This window comes from Sus scrofa, chromosome 18 (assembly GCF_000003025.6).
Source record: "Sus scrofa isolate TJ Tabasco breed Duroc chromosome 18, Sscrofa11.1, whole genome shotgun sequence".
In the NCBI taxonomy this organism is placed as follows: Eukaryota; Metazoa; Chordata; class Mammalia; order Artiodactyla; family Suidae; genus Sus; species Sus scrofa.
The window spans coordinates 2,039,922-2,063,103 of record NC_010460.4 but is presented as its reverse complement, the minus strand read 5'-3'; the positions used below and the strand labels follow the sequence as shown (position 1 = coordinate 2,063,103).

General features: G+C 49.0%; 1 long non-coding RNA gene across 4 annotated transcripts in view; it reads right to left on the bottom strand.

Moving 5' to 3' along the window:
* LOC102166684 overlaps positions 1-23,182 on the bottom strand; it is a 192,592-nt gene that overhangs the window by 99,415 nt on the left and 69,995 nt on the right. For 3 of the 4 annotated variants that reach the window (XR_002340275.1, XR_002340277.1, XR_002340276.1), the window contains one exon: positions 15,402-15,746. The exons of the other annotated variant lie outside the window; for it this stretch is intronic. This is a non-coding gene — a long non-coding RNA (uncharacterized LOC102166684). The remainder of the gene's footprint in view (positions 1-15,401; positions 15,747-23,182) is intronic. 4 annotated transcript variants of the gene reach the window in all.

Here is a 23,182-nt window from a genome sequence, read left to right as displayed (position 1 = left end):
TACCAACAGATCCATCAACACTGCTCCTAGAAATCTACCCTCGAAAATGGATGAAATACATGCACCTGAACATATTCACATGAATGCACATGATAGCAGAATTCATAATATCCAAAAATTTGAAAGGACCCAAAAGTCCCTCAACTGGTGAAAAGGTAAAGAAAACGGAGTACATCCATGCAATGAAACATGACTCGGCAATGAAGTGAATAAACTGCTAGTCGTGCATCGAAATGGATACATCTCAAAGACATTATGCTTCTGAAAGAAGCCAGACGCAGAAAACTATGCACTGCGTGATTCTGATACCTGAAATTCCAGGCCGGGCAGAACCATATATAGAAAGGTGGTTGCCTGAGCCGGGGGTGGGAGAAGGAATGAACGACCAAAGGGCCTGAAGGAATCGGGCAGTGAGTGAAGTATCCTGAAATTGTCCAGTGGTGTTGTTGCATGACTTCACTTCCCAACATTCAAGGAAGAGCATACCTTACACGTGTGAAGTGTAGTTTATGTCGACTGTACATCAATAAAGCAAAAGAGGGTAGGGTGCGTGTGTGTGTGTGTGTGTGTGTGTGTGTGTGAGAGAGAGAGAGAGTGTAGGGAGGTGTATGTGGGTGTGGGTGGGTGTGGGTGTGTATGTGTGTGAGGGGGGTGGGGGTGTGTCTGTGGTGGGGGGTGTATGTGGGTGTGGGGGGATGTGGAGGTGTGTGTCAGTGTGTGTGTGTGTCTGTGTGGGTGTGTCTGTGTGTGTGTGTAAAACCTTACACTGCTTACATATAAAGTATGCTTGTGCTTCCAGCCAAGACCCTCCGCAATCTGGCCCCCACCTGACTCTTCGGCCTCATTCATTAATTATCTGACATGCCTGCTTGGGTAATCCTACACGCCTTATTGTTCTCGACCCGGAATGTTTTGCCCTTTCTGATCCGATTTCTCAAAATCCTATTTCACTATCTCTAGGCATTTGAAGCCTAGTAACCTACCAAGACCTGACTCACCCTTCCCTGCTGGCACATCTCCAATGCTCTTCACTCCGCCTCCTACCTCTGCTCTCTGAATCCCTCAGGCTGGAAGTGGCACCTCCCTCCCCTGAACTCAACGACCTCTCCTGCCCCATCACCCCTCCCTGCGCACCATCTATCACGGTCATCTGTGTGAGTCTCGCGCATCTCCCAGGCAGAGGGGTGGTTCATGAATTACTGTCCCATTACAAACAGCAGAACGGACTGCACTTGATAAGTGGCTGCTGAACAAAGGTTCAGTTTGTCACCTGCTTCCCCTCCTGAAGCTCCTGCAAGCTGGTCAGGATGGATATCCTAACTGCCCAAGGGTCTTTTCTCAGCATCCTGCCCCTTGACCGATGTGACCGTGCCAGCCACCTCCATTCCTGAGATACCTCCAACCACCAGCCTCTCCAAAACTCCTCACCCCTGCCTCCGGCCTGCCTTTCCTCCCAGCCCAGAGCTGCAGACTTTCCCAATGTCCAGCCCTCGGCTTGCCTTTCCATAAATTTTTGATCAGAGAACTTACCGCAAAGGGTCACAACACCTCCCTGAGGGTGGCTTTCAAGTCTCCGTCTGGAGTCTCTAAATAATCCACCCTCCCCCGCCTTCCCTCTCTGTCCACCTCACCGCTCAGCCCATCACACCGTGCTTAGAACGTCCAGGACCCTGCAGACACCCTCCCTCCCAAGTCAGGTGCATCGGCTGCCTTGCGATCCCTTCCAGCAAGACCAGCTGGTCGGCCACATCCGAGCCCTCATAATTCTTGTGTTTCTCTTACCCCAGTGATGTGGCTGCAAAGACACATGAGGTCAATCTCATTCACTTGCTCAATTCTCAGCATAATGAAGACAGCTCTCCACGCAGCAAAGCAAACAACGTGTTTCTGAGTTAAAAAGGCTTACCTTCACGTCTACAGCCAACGACCCTGGGCTGTGTCTCTTCTGGGAGCTCCCTCTCCTCTCCCTCCTGCCGCAGTCCCCCCGCCCCAGGGGCGGGGGGGGGGTCCTCACCCGGAAGTTACAGCTGTGGATTCTCAAGCACACGCTGCCCTCCTTACTTCGTGCTTTTGCCTCTCATTCAAATCATGAAGGTTTGATTCCAATTTCATATCAACCTGCTGGGTCTGAAAGTGGGAACCAGCCTTTTCTCATAATGCAGGGGGGTCCCCACTTGGGGTTCTCTCCAGGTCTCCTCCACCTCCCACCCCCGCTCCCCGCTCCTCTCCCTTCCTGGAAGATCCATCTGCCAGCTCGCTTATCCTCCAAGTCATTCCCACCCAGCAAGTTCCAGATCAATACCTCCCTCCATTAGGAAGCTCCTCCATCCTCTCCAATCCAGACATTACGGTCTCCACAATTCTCACCCACTTTAATATTTCAGATGGGAGAATTTTCTACTTCTAAGACGATGATGAACTCCTTGAAGGAGAGGGCAGGGCTAAATGTGTAACCCTTATAACTCCCAGCACGGTATTCAAAACACAACAGATAGACCCTATCGCATCAAATGAAAAGACTCCTGTGAACCAAGACATGGAGAACATGGGCTGGGACCACCAACGTCTATTCCCAGGTCTCCCCACTTGGCCTCTTCCGTGGAAATTGCATTAACGCGGGGCCTGAGATGTTTTCCCAGAATTAACCACTTGTTTCCGTTACATTTGTTTTTGCCCAAGAAAGAGATCCCAGGGTATTATGTTTGTTGATGAAATAACTTAGAGGGTAGGGGGGAAAATGTGCAGGTGTTTGAGACAGCCCGTCTAGAAAACCGAAAGGCGGGTCTGGATCCTCCAACTCCCCGAGGGCTGTAGGGAGCTTTAAAACCATCAAAGCTCGTGCCCCGCCAAAGCCACCGCAGACAAGGCAGAGAACTGCTGTCAGTCCCCGGAACACACCCCTGCGGGGTCAGCCGCACATCGGACAGGAGAAGGACAGGGACTCAGTGACACAGAAAGAATCAGACAGGCTCGATCCAGGAGTGTCCTCTTGCACTGAGACACTCCCGCCAGACCACTCATGGGGCAGATTCCGCTGGAAGCCACAGTCAACACCACCCCATCTGTGGAAGGGGGAGGCCAAACCCTGGGGTGCCACCGTCGGCAGCTTCTGCTCCTCCTAGCGGTTGAACTCAGGAAGCCACCCTGTCCGTGCTCAGCCTCCCCCTATGAAAGGGTGGTAACCATGTAAGATACAGGAAAAGCCTGGCACAATACCTGCTACATAGTAAGTGCTCAGTAAATACGCCTCCCGATTAGGTGGTGATTATTACTTATGCTTCCGTTAACACATGCCACTTTCAACCCCCTGTGCAGCCTCCCTCACTCCCACCCAGCCCCCTGCTGCCTTCCAGTTCCATGTCACCACCCCTTGGCACTGTCACAGGCAGAGAGCTGAGCCAGACAGGACCTGAGGGATTTTTCTGCAATGAGTCCAGCACCCAGACCAGGAAGAGCTAGATCAGCAGAACCCCAGAGAGAAGGCGGCTTCGACACGTCCTTTTTCGTAGCGTTGATGTATGTGCAGGACATGAAGCCATTTAGGGTCAGAACCACCAAACTCTGAATCCTTCGTTTTGTCTCTCTGCTGTGTGTTCGATTTTTGTATCACTCACATTTTTTAATTCTATTCCACCGTGCCCCAGGCTAGACTACCAGAACTGTGATTCACGTTACTAAGAGGTCTAAATTACTCAATGCTTTCAAAAAAAAGAAAGAAAGAAAGAAAATTCCGACTACGGACTCACGGACATAGAGAACAGACTGGTGGTGGCCAAGGAGGAGAGGGAGGAGGGACTGGGAGTTTGGGGTTTGCAGACGCAGGATTGACGAACAAACAAGGTCCTGCTGCAGAGCACAGGGAACTATGTTCAATATCCCGTGACAAAACCGTCATGGAAAAGAACACGAGAAAGAACATACAGACGTGTACGTATGTAAGGGAACCACGTTACTGTACGGCAGAAATTGACACGACATTGCAAATCAACGAGACGTCCATGAAATAATTTTTTTTAAAAACATGCCTACTTACTAACGTGCTTTTTCTCACAAATCTACACCCACCCACAGGACTTAAACCAAGACACCTAACCGTCCCCTCCATCCTAACAAAATGCTCATCTTCGCAAGAGGCACGAGGTCACAGAGGTTCAAGGAGAGGGATGTGCACCCGTCTCATAGGTCAAGACTGTCAGACGCTCGGAGGGTCTGACCTTTTCCCAAGTTCAACTGTTATACAGCACAGGGATAGGTTAACCAATACTTTATAAGCACTTTATTTATTTATTTTGTCTTTTTTGCCATTTCTTGGGCCGCTCCCGCGGCATATGGAGGTTCCCAGGCTAGGGGTCGAATTGGAGCTGTAGCCTCCGGCCTACACCACAGCCACACCCACGCGGGATCCGAGCCGCGTCTGCGACCTACACCACAGCTCACGGCAACACCGGATCCTTAACCCACTGAGCGAGGCCGGGGATCGAACCCGCAACCTCATGGTTCCTAGTCGGGTTCATTCGTTCCTAGTCGGGTTCCACTTCGCCACGACGGGAACTCCACTTTATAAGTACTTTAAATGGGATTTAATTTAAATGGACTATAACCTGTAAAAATTTTGAATCACTATGTTGCACACATGAAAGTAATGTACTATGAATCGCCTATACCTCAATTATAAGTCAATTATACCTTAATTAGTTAATTTAACTTAATAAATGCCTAGAGCTAAAAAAAAAAAAAGAGAGAGAGAGAGAGAGAGAGGAAGAAAAGGAGAGAGGGGAGGGAGGAGGAAGGAAAGAAAGAAAAGACCCCTGAGGGAAGTAATATTTCCATTTGACAAATGAGGAAAGAAAGATTAAGGGCCGGGCCCCTTGATCACAGCCTCTCAAGCCCTCAGCCTGAGGGTGACGAGGGTGACAGCAGGGAAGGGAGGGGCTGACACTCCCAGGACGAACAAAGTGGGGGTGTGTGGGGGTGTGTGTGTGATAACTCCATCTGCCTCTGGAAACGTTAGGCATCAGACAGCATTCGCCTCTCCAGACGAGCTTTGCTGTAAGTCACACTCGATCTGGAGAATTCGCTTATTAAATACCCAACTTCTAAGGATACGGAAAGAAGTTTCAACGTTTCCTACATTTACATTAATAATTCCACCAACACATGACCCTGCACGTGCGCGGTCACAAAGAAACGTCAGGATGTTTCTGCATGTTCCTCTTACTTAGCCTCCATCTTCGCTGCACGTTTGCCTCCTCTTTGGCTCCTTCCCCTTCTCATTTGTGCCTGGAATCACATGCTATTCGCCCCGTGATGTGAACACTTGGTCTGATGCCTTCACAGGCCTAGGAGTTTTCCAGTATTGAGTAGAACCATTTTTAGCCTCCTGACGCCACGGACTGAGTTCCTTTTAATTTGACAATCGGTACTTGGCGTTTTTTGACCTTATGTTCAAAACCAAAGTCCTCATCACAGTTGCCTTTAAACAGAATCATGGCAGAGTTTTCTTTGATTATTGGCCAAACGGTGTCACTAAAGGAAAACCAGAAGTCAGACAGAAAGACTCTTGAGTATCAGACAGATTACACTGGAGGAAAACGTGGATCTGACAGCTAATACAGGGCAAGCCCACCTTTGGACAAACTCATTCTTTTCCGTCCCAGTTAAAAACAAAAATGTCAATCTAATAGCCGACATATATCAGCAGTGTTTATTATCTGCCAAGTGAGAGGGTTATAAATAAAAGTAATTCTGTGCCCTTGTAAAGTATCGTGACACCAGTAAATCATGATGTTAGGAAGTGGAATTTCATTCCCTGTGCTGTGAATTGTCTCATCCCTTCAAGGCGGCTTGTCAGGCAGCAGGGACAGAGACTCAGATAAAGCCTGCTGGATCCTTCCAGGAAGATCGCTTTCCCCTGTACCCACTGACAACTTCACCACCTCAGGAAGGACTGTCAAGCGAAAATGATTTCCAGGAGGAGTAGATGCTGCAAAGGGCAAGAAACTCTAAATGGAGATAAATTCACAAATATCCAAGATATGTATTACCGCAAAGAAAACTGCGGCAAATCTTTCAAGAGTTTAAGAAACCCTGATGGGGGGGAGTAACCATGATTCCTTATCACAATTATATTTGGAGAAAGTGAGAATTTCCAAGGAAAAAATTACTCCTTTTTCTCTTCAACTGAAGTAGCTGGTCACCACATCAACCAAACTTGGATGAACAACATACAGGGACGGGCCTGCACGTGGCACACAGCAGGTGCACAACAGTGCCCAAAAGCCGTGGTTTTCTTTAAAGTTTCACGTGTCAGAGTTCCCGTCTTGGCGCAGTGGAAACGAATCCGACTAGTACCCATGACGACGCAGGTTCGATCCCTGGCCTCACTCAGTGGGTCGGGGAGCCAGCATTGCCATGAGCTGTGGTGTAGGCCACAGAAGTGGCCCGGATCCCAAGTTGCTGCGGCTGTGGTGTAAGCTGGCCACTGTAGCTCCGACTGGACCCCTCTCTAGCCTGGGAATTTCCATATGCTACAGGCGTGGCCCTAAAAACCGAAAAAAAAATAAAATAAAATGCCTTCGAATCTCTTCTCTCATTTGACCTTCAGGTGACCCTTTGAGGCTGGTATAATGCATCCATGCATCCTTCTAACAATCGCCTCTCAGCATCCCTTCTGTGGGCGTCGCTGTGCCAGGCATGCGCGTGTGCCTTCAAGGCCCCGGAAAAGACGGCTGTAAACAAGCCATTACACGGTAATGGGGAAACGCACACGAGGGCTTTTCCCAGGTGGGGACAAGAGGCCCGCGTGAGTGACACGGTGACCTGGGAGGACGCCTTCAAGGACAAGGCCATCTCTGAACACAGAGACAACGCGGGCTGGGAACGCACACGCACAACCAGGCAAATACAGTTTCTATCCTGCTTGGCATCCCCGTGTGAGAACCCTGGCACTTACATGCTGCGCTCCGCTTAGAGAAGCACCTGAGAGCGGCGGAGGTCACCACGGTGAGGCAGAGCCCGGGGGCACGAGGTGCCCGCCTGGGGCTGTCGGGACCCCCTGCCAACGTGGCTCCAACAAGAGTCTGGTCGGGGGCAGCCTTGGAAACCACGCCCCCTCCGTGTGCCCAGCCAGCAGCCCCGCAACACCCAGACAAGCCTCCCCACCAGGATGGAGAATCAATTTATAACTTTATCCTCCTGACTCCAGAGCCGAAATGAGACGCCGAATTGAAGCATTTGGTTATTTCTGTGACCGGAAAGTCCTCACCACTTTTATCTTCCTGGTTTCAGCGCAGTGACACTGAGCAATTTTAGGACTGGATTATATTGTCTCAGGGACTTGTCATTAATTAGTTCGTTTCTATTTGTCTGGATCAAGCTTCATCGCAAACAGTCACAAGAACCTTAGCAAACCCTCAGAGAGCACCCGGCGCCACCCTCGCATATACTCAGGACTTGATCAGCTTGAGCAAATTAGAGGGAAGAGCAGAGAAAATGACAAAGATGCAAATACGACGAAAGAGAAGACAGGAAACCCAGGCTTCCTCCTCAAAACTGGAGAAGCAAAGCCCCCCGCCAAAGAAAACACATCCGCCAAGGACACCTCAAGACGGATGATGTCAGGTTGTGTGACGTCACTGGAAAGGTAAGGCCGCGCCTGCGTGATCCTCCTGCCTGTCTCCTGCAGCGTTACCAGCGGGGTCCCTAGAAGCAGAAAGAGCCAGTGACCTATTTTCTGCAATAACAAAGGGGAAGGGCAAGCTGTTCGGCAAAGCTCCAGGGGATGCATCGGGTCACCGCAGCGCCACCGAAAAGGGAAGAGGCCACGCCCACCTGTGGTGACGTCAGCAGCGATCGCAACAGTTTACCCTGTGCCTTAAGAAGATAAAGCCAGGGATGCCTGCCGCTGACTCCTGGTACCTCCCTCTCCAGGCAGAGCCGGCACGTGGCTTCTGGACACACCATCGGTCCAAGGTCCCCGGGGCCGAAGTTAGGGAACTGGGAGTTGGGAATGTCCAGTCCATAGTCCATCTTTTCCGGGCATCGCACCTGAGGAGCTAGATTGAAGGTCACCCCACAGGTGACAGAGAGCACGACGCCCCCAACGACTTAAAAATTAACAGCGCGTGATTTCTTCCAAAATGACTAAGTGAATGAATGGAGGGGTGGCACTGCAGGAGAGGCTGCACAGAGAGCTGGCTGGCTCCTGCACGGGGACCCAGGCTGGCCAGCACGGCCAGGGAAGAAGCAAAGGGAGGGCGCCCTGCAGAGGAAGGCCCTCGAGGAAACCACGGAGACACAGGGACGCCACCAGCACTCGGGAAAACACAGCGTGTGACTCCCATTGAGACCAGCGAAGGCAAAGTCCCAGGAGGAAGCTCGGGTCTTGGGTGAGCGTCTGCATTCACTGCCATCACAACGGGCACAAAGCTTTGCGGCTCCGGGACAGAAACCGACTGCCTGACAGCCCTGCAGGCCAGGTGTCAGGGCCTGTTCAGGGCCTGGTTCCCTCGGAGGCCTCAGACGACCTGCTCCAGGCTCTCCCTGGCTTGTAGGGTGTGGCCCCATCATCACGTGGCTCTCCCTGCAGGTCCTTCTCTGTGTCAAATGTTCCCTTTTATTTATTGATTTATTGATTTATCTTTGTCTTTTTAGGGCCGCACCCACAGCATATGGAGCTTCCCAGGCTAGGGGTTGAATCGGATCTGGAGCTGCCGGCCTGCACCACAGACACAGCCACGCCAGATCCAAGCCGCGTCTGCGACCTACATGGAAGCCTGCGGCAACACCGGCCCCTTATGCCACTCAGCGAGGCCAGGGGTGGAACTCCCATCCTCACAGACACTGTGTCGGGTTCTTAGCCCACGGAGCCACAACGGGAACTCCTATTTTTATGTTTTTGAGGAAGCTCCATTCGTTGCTGCACCAATTTACATTCCTGCCAATAGCACGGAACGTTCCCTTTCCTACACGCCTCACCGGCGCTTGTTATTTGTGGTCTTTTTGACGGTATCCATTTGGACAGGTGTGAGGTGGTGCCTCAGTGCGGTTCTGACTTGCGCTTCCCTGACGACGAGTAATGCTGAGCATCTTTTCATCCCTCTCTGGACCACTGGATGACTTCTTTGGAAAGTGTCTCTTCAGATCTTCTGCCTGTGTTGTAATCAGACCGATCCCTTTTGCCATTGAGGTGTATGAGTATTTTGGATGTGGATCCCGTATCGGATACACGATTCGCAAATATGTTTCCAGTCAATGGCTGCCTTTTTTATTTTGTCGTTTCCTCTACATAAAGAGGTTTCTATTTTATTTTATTTTATTTTATTTTATTTTATTTTATTTTATTTTATTTTATTTTATTTTATTTATTGTCTCTTTGCCTTTTCTGGGGCCGCTCCCGAGGCATATGGAGGTTCCCAGGCTAGGGGTCCAATCGGAGCTGCAGCCACCAGCCTATGCCACAGCCACAGCAATGCCAGATCTAAGCCACATCTGCAACCTACACCACAGCTCACGGCAACACTGGATCCTCAACCCACTGAGCAAAGCCAGGGATCGAACCCGCAACCCCCTGGTTCCTCATCAGATGCGTTAGCCACTGAACCACGACGCGAACTCCCAGAGGTTTTTAGTTTGATGTACTCTCATTTGTTGACTTCTGCCTTTATGGCTTTTGCTTTTGGTGACAGAGTCAAAAAAAAACCCCAAGACCAGTGACAAAGAGCTCACCCCTTGTGTCTTCTTCTGAGAACTTGAGTTTCAGGTCTTACATCCAAGTCCTTAACCCACTTTGAGTTAATTTCTGTGTTTGGTATAAGTGGTCCGGTTTCATTCTTTTGTCTGTGGCTGTCACACACAGTTTTCCCAATGCTGTTTATTGAAGAAATGGCCCTTTTCCCCATCGTAGATTAACGACTTCTTTGTCATAAATTAACTGATCATATATGCATGGATTCACCTCGGTCTCTCTATCTGCTCCATTGGTCTGTATGTCTGCTCCTATGCCAGGACCACACTGTTTTAATTAAGGTGGCTTTGCAACAGTGTTTGAAATCACAGATGGTGATGCCTCCAGTTGGTTCTCCTTTCTCAAGATTGCTTTGGATGTTCAGAACCTTCTGTGGTTTCGTACACATTTTAGGGCTGATCTGTTCTAGTTCCCTGAAGAAGGCCACTGCAGTTTTGATGGAGAAGGCACCGAATCTGCAGATTGCTTTGGGAGGTGTGGACACCTTAATATCCGAGTTCATAATGAGATGCAGAACTAACCTTTCCTGAGCACCATGTGCCAAACGCTGAGGTCAGAGCTTTACCTGCCTGCCCCGTGGACTTCTCAGCAGCACCATCAAGGAGCCCCTTTAATTCTCTCCGTCTTCCATTCAGGCAAACGGAGGCTCGCCTCGCTCCTCCGCTAAGTGGCCAAACAAGGACCCTGTCCCCTCCTGCCAGACTGTGCAGCCTCTGCGGCAACCTCGCGCACAAAATGAAAGCTGCCTTCAGCATCACGACCCAGACCGACTGCAGGATCCTTAGTTACATAAGAAACACGGACGCTCCCTCACTGGCTATTGATTCTTTCGCAAAAATAACAGCAGGGTTCATACCTCTGACAAGGACGTTCCCACCTGAGGAAGAAAAAGAAGAGGCTCCTGGTCCCTGCTCGGTTCCAGCATGAGCAGCAGGAACAGCCCTTGTCTGGAGAGACGAGGTTCCAGGCAACACGGGACGCCAAGGTAAGGCCTCCTTATGCCAGCTCCCCTGTCTTTACATTTTGTGAAAATCGGAATAATTTTCATCTCAGACAGACTCTGGTGGCCCGTGAACTTTTAAAGGTGAGGAAATGAGGGTGTTAGTTCAATCGTGACATTAAAAATTGTGTCTCCACATGGAGAACAGACTTGTGGTGGCCAAGGGGGAGGGAGAGGGAATAGGATGGACTGGGAGCTTGGGGTGAATGGATGCAGACTGCTGCCTCTGGAGTGGATGAGCAATGAGATCCTGCTCTGCAGCACTGGGAACTCTGTCTAGTCACTCATGATGGAGCACGATACTGTGAGAAAAAAGAGTCTATACATGTATGTGTAACTGGGGCACCCTGCTGGAGAGTAAAAAATTAACACTGCAAACCAGCTGTAATGAAAAAAATAGAAATCATTATAAAAAATTGTGTCTCCAGGAGTTCCCGTTGTGGCGCAGTGGTTAACGAATCCGACTAGGAACCATGAGGTTGCGGGTTCGGTCCCTGCCCTTGCTCAGTGGGTTAACGATCTGGCGTTGCTGTGAGCTGTGGTGTAGGTTGCAGACGCGGCTCGGATCCCGCGTTGCTGTGGCTCTGGCGTAGGCTGGCAGCTACAGCTCCGATTCAACCCCTAGCCTGGGAACCTCCATATGCCGCCAGAGCGGCCCAAGAAATAGCAAAAAAAAAAAAAAAAAAAAAAAAAAAATTGTGTCTCCAGCTACAGTAAGGTATTAATAATGAGCTCCATTGCTTTTTGCCCCCTTGAAATTCTTCAAAATAAAGTATTACTGTAATTATCACCCACTGTCACTCTAAATGGCCAGGTATCAGACCTCACAAGTGGATTTACAATTCACAGGCTAACTTGACAGGTGCTAATTTTGTGTCCCAATTTTATCTCCTTCATGGAATATTAATAATTCCATTCACTTATCGACATAGCTTCAAAATGCTAATTTACGGCATGAAGGTTGACTCAGAGGGCCGGAGGGTGCACAAGCTTTCGTGAAATCTGAACAATGCCTGAAGGATGGGATAACTCTGTGGCCTAGAAACGGCTTAATCTGAGTGACAGAATAGCAGTGCTGACAACAGGCAGGCACGAGACACGCCAAAAGGGACTGTTACAGAGACTAAGGAGGAAAGTTAGCATCGCATTAAACCCAAACATGGGCCTTTCAAGGGACAGGCTGGACCTTCAAGGACCACATTCTCTGAGCATTTTTCCAGCACCACTTGCTTCACACAAAGTGACAGGGCAGCAGAAAACTCACTGCAGAAAATCCTGAGTTTAACCAATTAAAGTGGGGGTTTTTGGTTTGTTTGTTTCTTTGTTTTTTGTCTTTTTGCCTTTTCTAGGGCCGCACCCGCAGCATATGGAGGGTCTGAAGCTAGGGGTCCAACTGGAGCTGCAGCTGCCGGCCTACACCAGAGCCACAGCAACACCAGATCCGAGCTGCGTCTGCCACCTACCCCACAGCTCACGGCAACGCCGGATCCTTAACCCACTGAGCGAGGCCAGGGATCGAACCCGCAACCTCATGGTTCCCAGTCGGATTCGTGAACCACTGCACCACGACGGGAACTCCCTAACCAATTACAGTTTACTTTGGAGCATTAAGGACACCGTGACTCTCCAGGTGAGAGAGAAAACATTCACTGCTCCCAGACGCTCCACCAGGAGCCCCTCCAAAGAGCATCTTACAGGCTCGATGCCCGAGCAGCTGGGACCACTTGTCAAACGGGATCCGTCTACACTGAGCTGGAGCCAGGAACTGGGTACAGGCTGCAGTCCCAGGCCTGGAGGGAGGGCCTGCTGCTTCCCCATCTAGTCTGTGAACAGTGCACCTCGCGGCCTCCACGGGCATTTCATTGTCGCCTTTGTCCTGGAACTGCACACGCCAAGCAGTCCCCGCCCGTTCACAGCCTCCTTCGGCTCCGCCCGGCGCCGCGCTCACCAAAGCCTGGGGGCGCCGCACCAACCACTCGCCTGTTTGCAGCAAAAACGGCTCGGGTGTGCTGAGTGCATACGTGTGTCAGCACGAGGCCACGCACTCCCGCAACCAAGGTGCTGTTCCCAGCCCCATCTTCCAAATGCGGACACTGAGCCTTGAGACGGCCCAGGGTCAGGAAGAAAACGGCAGAGGGGACTCAGACCCAAGCCAAGCCCGCAGCCTCCACACACCTGCCCACACACACACACACACACACACGTATACACCCACAGACACACACAGACGTATCCCCAGACACACTGATACACACCCAGAGAGACATACTCACACAGAGAGACACAGACACACACACACACACACATGTATACACCCACAGACACACACAGACGTATCCCCACACTGATACACACCCAGAGAGACATACTCACACAGAGAGACACAGACACAGACACACACACACACACACATGTGTATACACCCACAGACACACACAGACGTATCCCCAGACACACTGATACACACCCAGAGAGACATACTCACACAGAGAGACACACACACACACACACACGTATACACCCACAGACACACACAGACGTATCCCCAGACACACTGATACACACCCAGAGAGACATACTCACACAGAGAGACACACACACACACACACACGTATACACCCACAGACACACACAGACGTATCCCCAGACACACTGATACACACCCAGAGAGACATACTCACACAGAGAGACACAGACAGAGACACACAGACACACACACACACACACACACATGTATACACCCACAGACACACACAGACATATCCCCAGACACACTGATACACACCCAGAGAGACATACTCACACAGAGAGACACACACACACACACACACACACACGTATACACCCACAGACACACACAGACGTATCCCCAGACACACTGATACACACCCAGAGAGACATACTCACACAGAGAGACACCGACACAGACACACACACACACACACACACATGTATACACCCACAGACACACACAGACGTATCCCCAGACACACTGATACACACCCAGAGAGACATACTCACACAGAGAGACACAGACACACACACACACACATACACACACACGTATACACCCACAGACACACACAGACATATCCCCAGACACACTGATACACACCCAGAGAGACATACTCACACAGAGAGACACAGACACACACACACACACACACATGTATACACCCACAGACACACACAGACGTATCCCCACACTGATACACACCCAGAGAGACATACTCACACAGAGAGACACACACACACACACACACACACATGTGTATACACCCACAGACACACACAGACGTATCCCCAGACACACTGATACACACCCAGAGAGACATACTCACACAGAGAGAGACACACACACACACACACACACACACACACGTATACACCCACAGACACACACAGACGTATCCCCAGACACACTGATACACACCCAGAGAGACATACTCACACAGAGAGACACAGACAGAGACGCACAGACACACACACACACACACACACATGTATACACCCACAGACACACACAGACATATCCCCAGACACACTGATACACACCCAGAGAGACATACTCACACAGAGAGACACAGACACACACACACACGTACGTGTGACTGCCTCTCAGGCTCAGCGCTCACTAAACGTTAATGACACCAGGTGATGAGTGACATGGGACAAGAGCACCCAGAGGGGGCGCCAGGAAGGAGGAGGAGGTGTTGCCAGGTCTGGAGGGGTGTTCGCTTCCCGCCCTAAGGGCCCTGCCAGGCTGAGCTGACCACTACAGCCCTTGGTTTGGTCCTGAATCCTGCCTTTCTCCTTCCCCAGGCTCCTCCTCCTCTGAAATTCCACCACCGGGAGACGCTCCCTGAAGACCCCCCGGACCCCTGCCCGGAAGGCCTCCGACTTGTGATCCAGGTCAAATTCTTCAAGGAAGTAAAGGGGCCAGATATTTCCCAGAAACATGGCAACGAGAGAAGCCAGGTGCCTCTTATGCCATAAATCTCCTGATGAAAAAGCCTGTTTTTCTTTTAAGTGGTAAATTAATCAAAATTATAAAACTGGCATCACTCCGGATTCTCTACTTACCATGCAAAAATGAAGAAGGTTTTCCTAGGTATGGAGCAACGACTAGTCTGTGACCACCATATATTCCAAGCCTGGCGGCAGTTTTCTGAGCCATAAAAAGCACCTATGACACTACCTCTAGCCTTCTCAGGGCTAATAATTTACTTGCAGAGACCAGACACCCAGGACACGTCAAAACTACAGAATTCAAGACGCTCCAGATGGCACCAGGCAAATGTCACATTTCTGGGCGAAAGCACAGAAACTGGAGCTAAGCTGCAGCGGTCACTGTGGGCTGGAGGATGCTGGAGGCAGAGCTGGGGGCACCGGAAAGGCTGAGCCTCAAGTGTTCCCTCCTGGAGGACAGGGACGCCCCAGAACCAGACTGCCCGGGGGAGCGGTTCTCAGATGACACTGCAGCCACGACCCGGGCTGTGCACATTCTCTCCTCAGATTCCATTTACACGCCCTTCCTACGCGGGGACCGCTTTCTGTGAGGTGATGGGGGCTACCTGTTAGTCTCCCCAGCACAAAGACTTCTCCTGAATACACATTAAATCTTGCCGGGGCGATGACTGATGCGGAAAGTCCTACCTTCTTTACCTCTGAGAAATCTCAGGTAAAAACAGGAGGCGCCGCTGCTAGAGACAGAGTGAAAATGATCCATCACATGCCGGCGGATGTGAATTCGGCCTGAGGATCGCATGGTAACGGGTCATTTTGTCGGCGTGATGACGCGTGGCGGTCACGTCGGAAAACGCCCCTGTTCTGGAAGGATGCAGTCTGAAGCTTTGGAGGACCAGGGGCCCTGATGGCAAGCACATCTATTCATCTGCTTCAGCAAAAACGCCAGGGCGGCGTGTGCGCTGCGGAAAACAGGTGGCGGCTGTCCGTGCATCTCCATTATCCTGGGATTCTTCTGTGTACTTGCCATTTTTCCTGATAAACAGAAAAAAGTAAGCAACCATCAAGAGAGTCTGACTTGCACACACCCTGCAGCCAGCATCCTGGACGGATGACGGGAGCGGATCCAGGGTCGGGCCGGCTCCGCAGGAGAAAGCAGACAGAAGCCCCAGGCCGCTGCTGGCCGGGCCCTGAGCGCTCCGCCGCCCCGAGGAGGCCTGCCCTTGAGCCTGACATTTCGGAGGCTCTCAGAAGACCCGCCAAGAGAAACAGTGCCGACGGCGAGGAGCGCCGCGGCCGGCCTGGCCCTCGGGCCCAGCGGATGCCGCGCGTCTTGTTCACGATTTTCCTTTCTAACCTTCGACCTGCCTCGGCCTCCACTCACTTCCCACCGTCCAGGCCCTCACACAGGGACACTGCCACCGCCCGGCCTGGGGGCCGCAAACCGGGGCTGCTCCAGCAGGGCCTGATCTCCCAGGGACCCGGTAGAAAGTTCTAGGGCACACACTGCAGGAGCCGGGTTGGCTGCAGGAAACGACGCCCCGACAGCTGCCATCTGCTCTCCCCAGAGATGCAGCAGGAACCCTCGGGGGGCGCTCCAAACACACAGCTCTGTTCGCACGTGAAGTTACCGCCCCCCCGGAACCCACAGGTCACGATGCGCGTGCACACGCGTGTTTTCACGGAGCGTCTGCGTGTGAGCACAGTCTGCAGTGGGTGCTGCCTGAAGGGTGTGCCCAGGCTGTGTGCGAGCAGTGTGCACCCAGGGTCATGACAGGCGGGCTCTCAGCTCTCCCCGCTGGGACTAGACGGCCGGTCAGGAAAACGACCTGGAACAGCAGGATTACAGGCTTAGGTTTGCTCCTTACTTTCCTCCGACCTCTGACGCTTACTTCTTATGGTGACAAAAAAAAGAGTATGTACCCCTTTGGCACTGGCAGCGTGCAGGTGCTCCCAGGCCAGGGATCGAACTTGTGCCATAGCAGGGACCCAAGCGGCTGCAGGGACAGGGCCAGACACTTAACCACTGAGCCACCAGGGAACTCCGTATTTTTTAAATAATAATTTTAAATGATAATAAGGGATGACTTAAGATCCATTTCTCTTTTTATGATGATTTTTATTTTTTCTGTTAGAGCTGGTTTACAGTGTTCTGTCAATTTCCTGCTGCACAGCAAGGTGACCCAGTCACACGTACATGTATACATTCTTTTTTCTCACAGTATCATGCTCCATCATAAGTGACCAGATATAGTTCCCAGTGCTACGCAGCAGGATCCCATTGCTTCTCCATTCCAGGGGCAGCAGATTGGGCATCTGGGGTTAAAAGATCGATTTCTTTTTTCACCAAAGGTGGTTAATTACGAGTCCGTGCAGTCTGATGTGACAGTCACTAGAAATACCAAGCATTTCTCTTGTATGAGGTCCGTGAAGGTCTCTGTGCTGTAACGGTCACTGTCTGGACCCTGTGCCGGACACAGTGGGCATTTGGGCAACGAGTGAGCAAATGAACAAGCCTGGGAACCTCCAGGACTGGCAGGGTCCACGTGGCACACTCTGGTGGTTGGTCTGCGCGGGCGACCCTCCCCAGGTGCACGGCCGGGGCAGCTGACACGACAGAGCCTGGCATCGCACGGCTCTGGAGGCTGGTGGCTTCCTCGGAGGCCCGTCTCCGGCGCTGGTGGACGGCCGGCCTCCCGCCGCCTCTCCACCTGCTGTCTGTGCAGGTGCAGCCCTGTCGCCACGTCCGCTTCTTCTCGGGCCCCAGTCCTGGGGGTTAACCTCGTTCCACTTACTCGTCTCCCCAAAGACGAGCCATGGGTACCGTCGTGTTCTGAAGCGCTGGGGTCAGGACCTGCCCTCGCGGATCTGGGGCACAAACCGCCAGGACAGGCAGATAAGGGTGAAGGGACTTGCTTTTCCTTAGAGGGAAACTGGGCCACAGAAAGCTCTGGTGTCTGCAGATGAGGCTTTGAACCGCGGGTTCAAGGAGCATTCCCAGTTCATTGGGTTAACAACGACAGTGCAAAAACAGAACAAAATGTTGGTGATCCCTGCCCTGCGGGGGGTGGGCTGGGACGTGCGTCCCGCCTCAGAGGCCACAGTCACCAGGAGGTCGGCCTTTTCATCCCAAGGTACTTCGCACGGCGATGCGCCGTCACCCAGAACTCAGAGACCCGCCAGCAGGGGGGCTGCTCGGGCCCCTGCCTGTGTCTACATCCCTGGAAAGGGCCCCGCGCCCCCAGGAGCCTGCTTCCTCCGCTCCCCACCCCGCGTGGTTTCCGCTGCGTGGAGAGACACGGCATCCCCGTGGGAGTGGCCCACAAGAGCAAGAGCAGTGCGGCCTCCACCGGGACCTCCACGCCCTTCACTCGATTTCAGGTGCCCCTCCGAGCCGGGCCTTCCCAAAGCCAGGGCCCCTCTAGAAAGCCATTTCTGCCTAAGTGGGGAAACAAGAAAAAGTCAGCTGCGATTTGATTTTTTTAAAAAATGGAAAAATGCATTTTTTAATCAAACAAATCTGATCCAAGGGTGAAAAAAAAAAAAAAAGAAGCCACTACTTCTAGCGGCTAAAAATAGCCTCCTAGAGGGAAAAAAAAAATCTCTCAGGCAGCCGACTTCGTCGGAAGAGAGATTTTCATTTAAAGCAATGAGTCTCCAACCCCTGATTTTCCTATGAACTCTTTATGAATCATTTAACACCTACCAAGCTATTTACGCTCCAAATACCCCGAAGCCAGTTAGGGGATGATATGCCAGTTACCTTCCTCGTTCGTGCAGAGGGTTTTTCTGGATGTCTCTGCCTGCCTGTTCCCCTTAGAAAGACTCACCCGCCATCAAAGTTTGCAGATGCAGCACTGACTCCGTGGAGTTGGCATGGCACCACGAAAGGCCCTGACCCAACACAACACCCCGCCTGAGACCAAACACAAACGTGGGTTGTGAAAGATGTTTCCTGGGCATGACTGGAATTCCCCTCGTTAGCCTGGAATTCTCTAATCTGCCCCAAACCCGCCACCCCAGGCTCCAGAACACCTGAGTATTTTTCCTCTGCCTGGAGCTTTCTTCTTCTTCTTTTTTTTTTTTTTTAAGTAGTTCTCTTTTGAGGCATTAGGTTTTGAACGAGTGACGAGACAGCGTCACCTAGTGGACAGAACATCGGAGGACTCGAGATAACCTTGGAGTCATTCCTTTCCGTCTTGATTTTCTCGACTTGAGAATGGGGCCAAGGCAGCATTGCAAGCCACTTCATAAGCATATCGAAGAGACAAATGCCATGAATCTAGAAGGACTGCGAATTTCTCAAAAAAGAGAAAGAGTTGTTCCAGGCTCGAATTTTCATGTGCTCACCATTTAGAACTGGCTTGAGACTTACTCTATTTCAGATGTTGGGGGGGTGCAAAATTGGAAAATTGGGGCTCTTTCTCCCTCCCCTCCAGGAGGTGATATCCCCACCCTCTGTCCACTCAATTCTCTCCTGAGGTGTCAGCAGACATCAGTACTATTCTGGTGAGTTGTTTTTGTGTTTTTTGGGCTTTTGTTTGTTTGTTTGTTTGCATTTCAATATCAAATCATCAGAACCTCCAAATGTATCTAATGCTGAAATTTCAAAGGCCATCACAGGAAGTTCGGCAGGTCTTTGGGGGTCTTCCAAGACCTATTTCAGTCTCCTCCACGTGCAGACACCTTTCTGAAGGGCAAAGCCTTTCTGAAGAGAATGTCCTGGTCCTACCCACACATGCAAAACTCAAAAGCTAGACAAAGACAGTACAGCAGATGGCTATAACAAAATACCATAGATTGGGCAGCATATAAAGAACAGAATTTCTCATGGTTGTAGAGGCTGGGAATGTAACATCAAGACGTGGGCACATTCCATGTCTAATGAGGACCCACTTCCTGCTTCACAGACGGTGCCTGCTCACTGTGTGCTCACACAGGGCAAGGGACAAGGGAGCCCCTTCTATAACCCCATTCATGAATCTCCACCCTCACGACCCAATCAATCCCAAAAGCTTCATCCCCAAATACCATTACCTTGGGGTAAGATTCAACATATAAATCTGCGGGGGACACAAACATTCAGATCATAGCAAGAGGAAACATTTTGATGGAAATATTTTCTACCGGAAGATGCCCAGAATTCCTCCTGGCCATAAAATCAGTTCAGTCTCTGGAAAAGATATACAGCCATACTCCATGATTTAAACTAGCCCCCATCAGTGCAATTCCAGTCTACTCAGTGCAAAGCATTTGTCTGCAGCACTTCTATCTGTTTAGGACACTCATCAGCACAGGACTATCCTCCAGGATAGATCACGTGCTAGGCCATAAAACAAGTCTCAATAAATTTTTTAAACTGAAATCATCTCAAACATCCTTTCCAACCAAAACACTATGAGATTACAAATCAACTATAAGGAAAAAATCTGCAAAATCACAAACACATGGAAGCTAAATAATGTTTCTAAACAATCAATAGGTCACTGAAAAAATCAAGGAATAACTTTTTTAAAATACTTGGAGACAAATGAAAGTATAAACACAATAGTCAACAATCTATGGGAAGCATCCAAAGCAGTTCATAGAGGGAAGTTTACAGTGATACAGCCCACATCAGGAGCCAAGAAAAATCTCAAATAAACAACCTAACCTTACACATAAAGGAACTGGAAAAAGACAAACAAACAAAATCCAAGTAAGTAAAAGGAAAGACATCATTAAGATTGTAGCAGAAATAAATGAAATATAGACATAAAAACCCCAGAAAAGATCAATGAAACTAAGAGCTGTTTCTTTGAAAAAACTGATAAACCTTTAGCCAGATTTATCAAGAAAAAAAAGACAGAGGGCCCAAATCAATAAAATCAGAAATGAAAGAAACGTCCCAACCATCACCACAGAAATACAAAGGACCATAAGAGATTACTACAAATAATTACACACCAATAAAATGAAAAATCCAGAAGAAATAAATAAATTCCTAGACATATACACTCTCCTAAGACTGAATAATGAAAAACAGAAAACATGAATCACCAGTAAGGAAATGGAATTGCTAACTTTTTTAAAAATCTCAACAAACAGAAGTCTAGGACCAGAGAGCTTCATAAGTGAATTCTACCAAGCACTGAAAGAAGAGTTAACAACTATCCTTCTCAAACTACTCCAAAAAGTTGAAAAGGAAGCAACACTTCCAAATTCATTCTACAAGGCCAGCACCACTCTGAAACCAAAACCAGACAAAGATACCACAAAAAATAAAATCATAGACAAGTATCACTGATGAACACAGATGCAAAAATTCTCAATAAAATATTAGCAAACTGAATTCAACAATACATTAAAAAGATTGTACACCATGACCAAGCCAGATTTATCCCAGGGAGGCAAGGATGGTTCAAGATCCACAAATCAATCAATGTGATATACCACATTAACAAACTGAAGAATAAAAATCATATGATCATCCAGATACAGAAAATTTTTCTGATAAAATTCAATATCCACTTCTGGTAAAAACTCTCAACAAAGTGGGCATAAAGGGAATACACCTCAACATAATAAAGGCCATATATGACAAAGTACAGCCACATCATACTCAGTGGTGGAAAGCTGAAAGCATTCCCTCTAATATCAGGAACAAGACAAGGATGCCCACCCTCACCACTGTTATTCAATATACTATTGGAAGTCCTAGCCACAGCAATAAGAGAAGAAAAAAAAAAAGGAATCCAAATTGGAAAGGAAGACATAAAACTGTCATTATTTTTGGATGACATCATACTCTATATAGAAAATCCTAAAAATGCCACCCCCAAAAAAAACTGTTAGAACTGATAAATGAATTTAGTAAAGTCATGGGATACAAAATCACTATACAGAATTCTGTTGTGTTTCTATACACTAACAACAAACTATCAGAAAGGGAAATTAAGAAAGCAATTCCATTTATAATTGCAGCAAACAGAATAAAATACCTAGGAATAAATTGAACCAAGGAGGTAAAAGACCTATACTTGGAAAACTACATGACACTGATGAGAGAAACTAAACACTGCATAAACGGATAGAAAGAAACAATGTGTTCATGGATTGGAAGAAATAATATTGTTACAGTGACCATACTAACCAAGGAAATTTACAGATTCAGTATGATTCCTATCAAAATACCAATGACATTTCTTACCTAACTAGAACAAATAATTCTGAAATGTATACAGAAGCACAAAAGACCCTGAATAGTCTAAACAGTCTTCAAGAAGAACACAGCTGGAGGTATCACACTCTCTGACTTCAAACTACACTACTAAGCTACAGAAATCACAATACTATGGTACGGGCACAAAAACAGGCACATAGACCAACATAAAATAGAGAGCCCTGGAATATACTTACACGTATTTAGTCAATTAATCTATGACAAAGAAAGCAAACATCAAAGGGTAAAGACAGTCTCTTCAATAAACAGTGTTGAGAAAACTGGACAGCTACATGCAAAAGCATCACACCAGACTACTTTTTCACACCATATACAGAAATAAACTCAAAATGGGTTAAAGACTTAAATGTAAGACCTGAATCCATAGAACTCTTCTAAGAAAACTTAGGTAGTGTACTCTTTGACATCTCTCTTAGCAATATTTTTTTGGACATGTCTCCTCAGATAGGGGAAACAAAAGCAAAGGTAAAAAATCAAGGGAAAAAGGAGAGGGAAAATGGGACTACCTCAAACCAAAAAGCTTTGAACAGCAAAAGAAACTATCAACAAAGTGAAAAGGCAGCTTACTGAATGGAAGAGAATATTTGCAAATAATACACCTGATAAGGGGTTAATATGCAACACATATTTTAAAAAACATTTACAAGGCAACATCAAAAAAGTCTACAACCCAATTAAAAAATGAGCAGAGGATCTGAATATTTTTCCAAGTAAGACATGCAGATGGCCAACAAACATAACTAATCATCACAGAAATGCAAGTCAAAACCACGATGAGATAGCACCTCGCACCTGTCAGAATGGTTGTTACCAAAAAGACCACAAACAACAAGGGTTGGCAAAGGTGTGGAGAAAAGGGAACCCTCCTACACTGTTGGTGGGAATGCAAATTGGTGCAGCCACAATGGAAAATAGTATGGCAGTTCCTCAAAAAATTAAAAACAGACCTATGGTATGTTCCAGCCATTTCACTCCTGAGTATTTATCTGAAGGAAACAAAAACACCAATTCCAAAAGATACATGTGCCCCTATGCTCACTGCAGGATTACTTACAATAGCCAAGATACGGAAGCAACCTAAGTGCCCATTGACAGATGAAAGGACAAAGACGATGTGATACACACACACAATGGAAGATGAGCCATAAAAAAGGAAATCCTGCTGTTGGTGACCATTCAGAGAGACCTAGAGGATGTTAAGCCAGTGAACTAAGTCAGAGAAAGACAAACAGCACATGATCTGTCACAT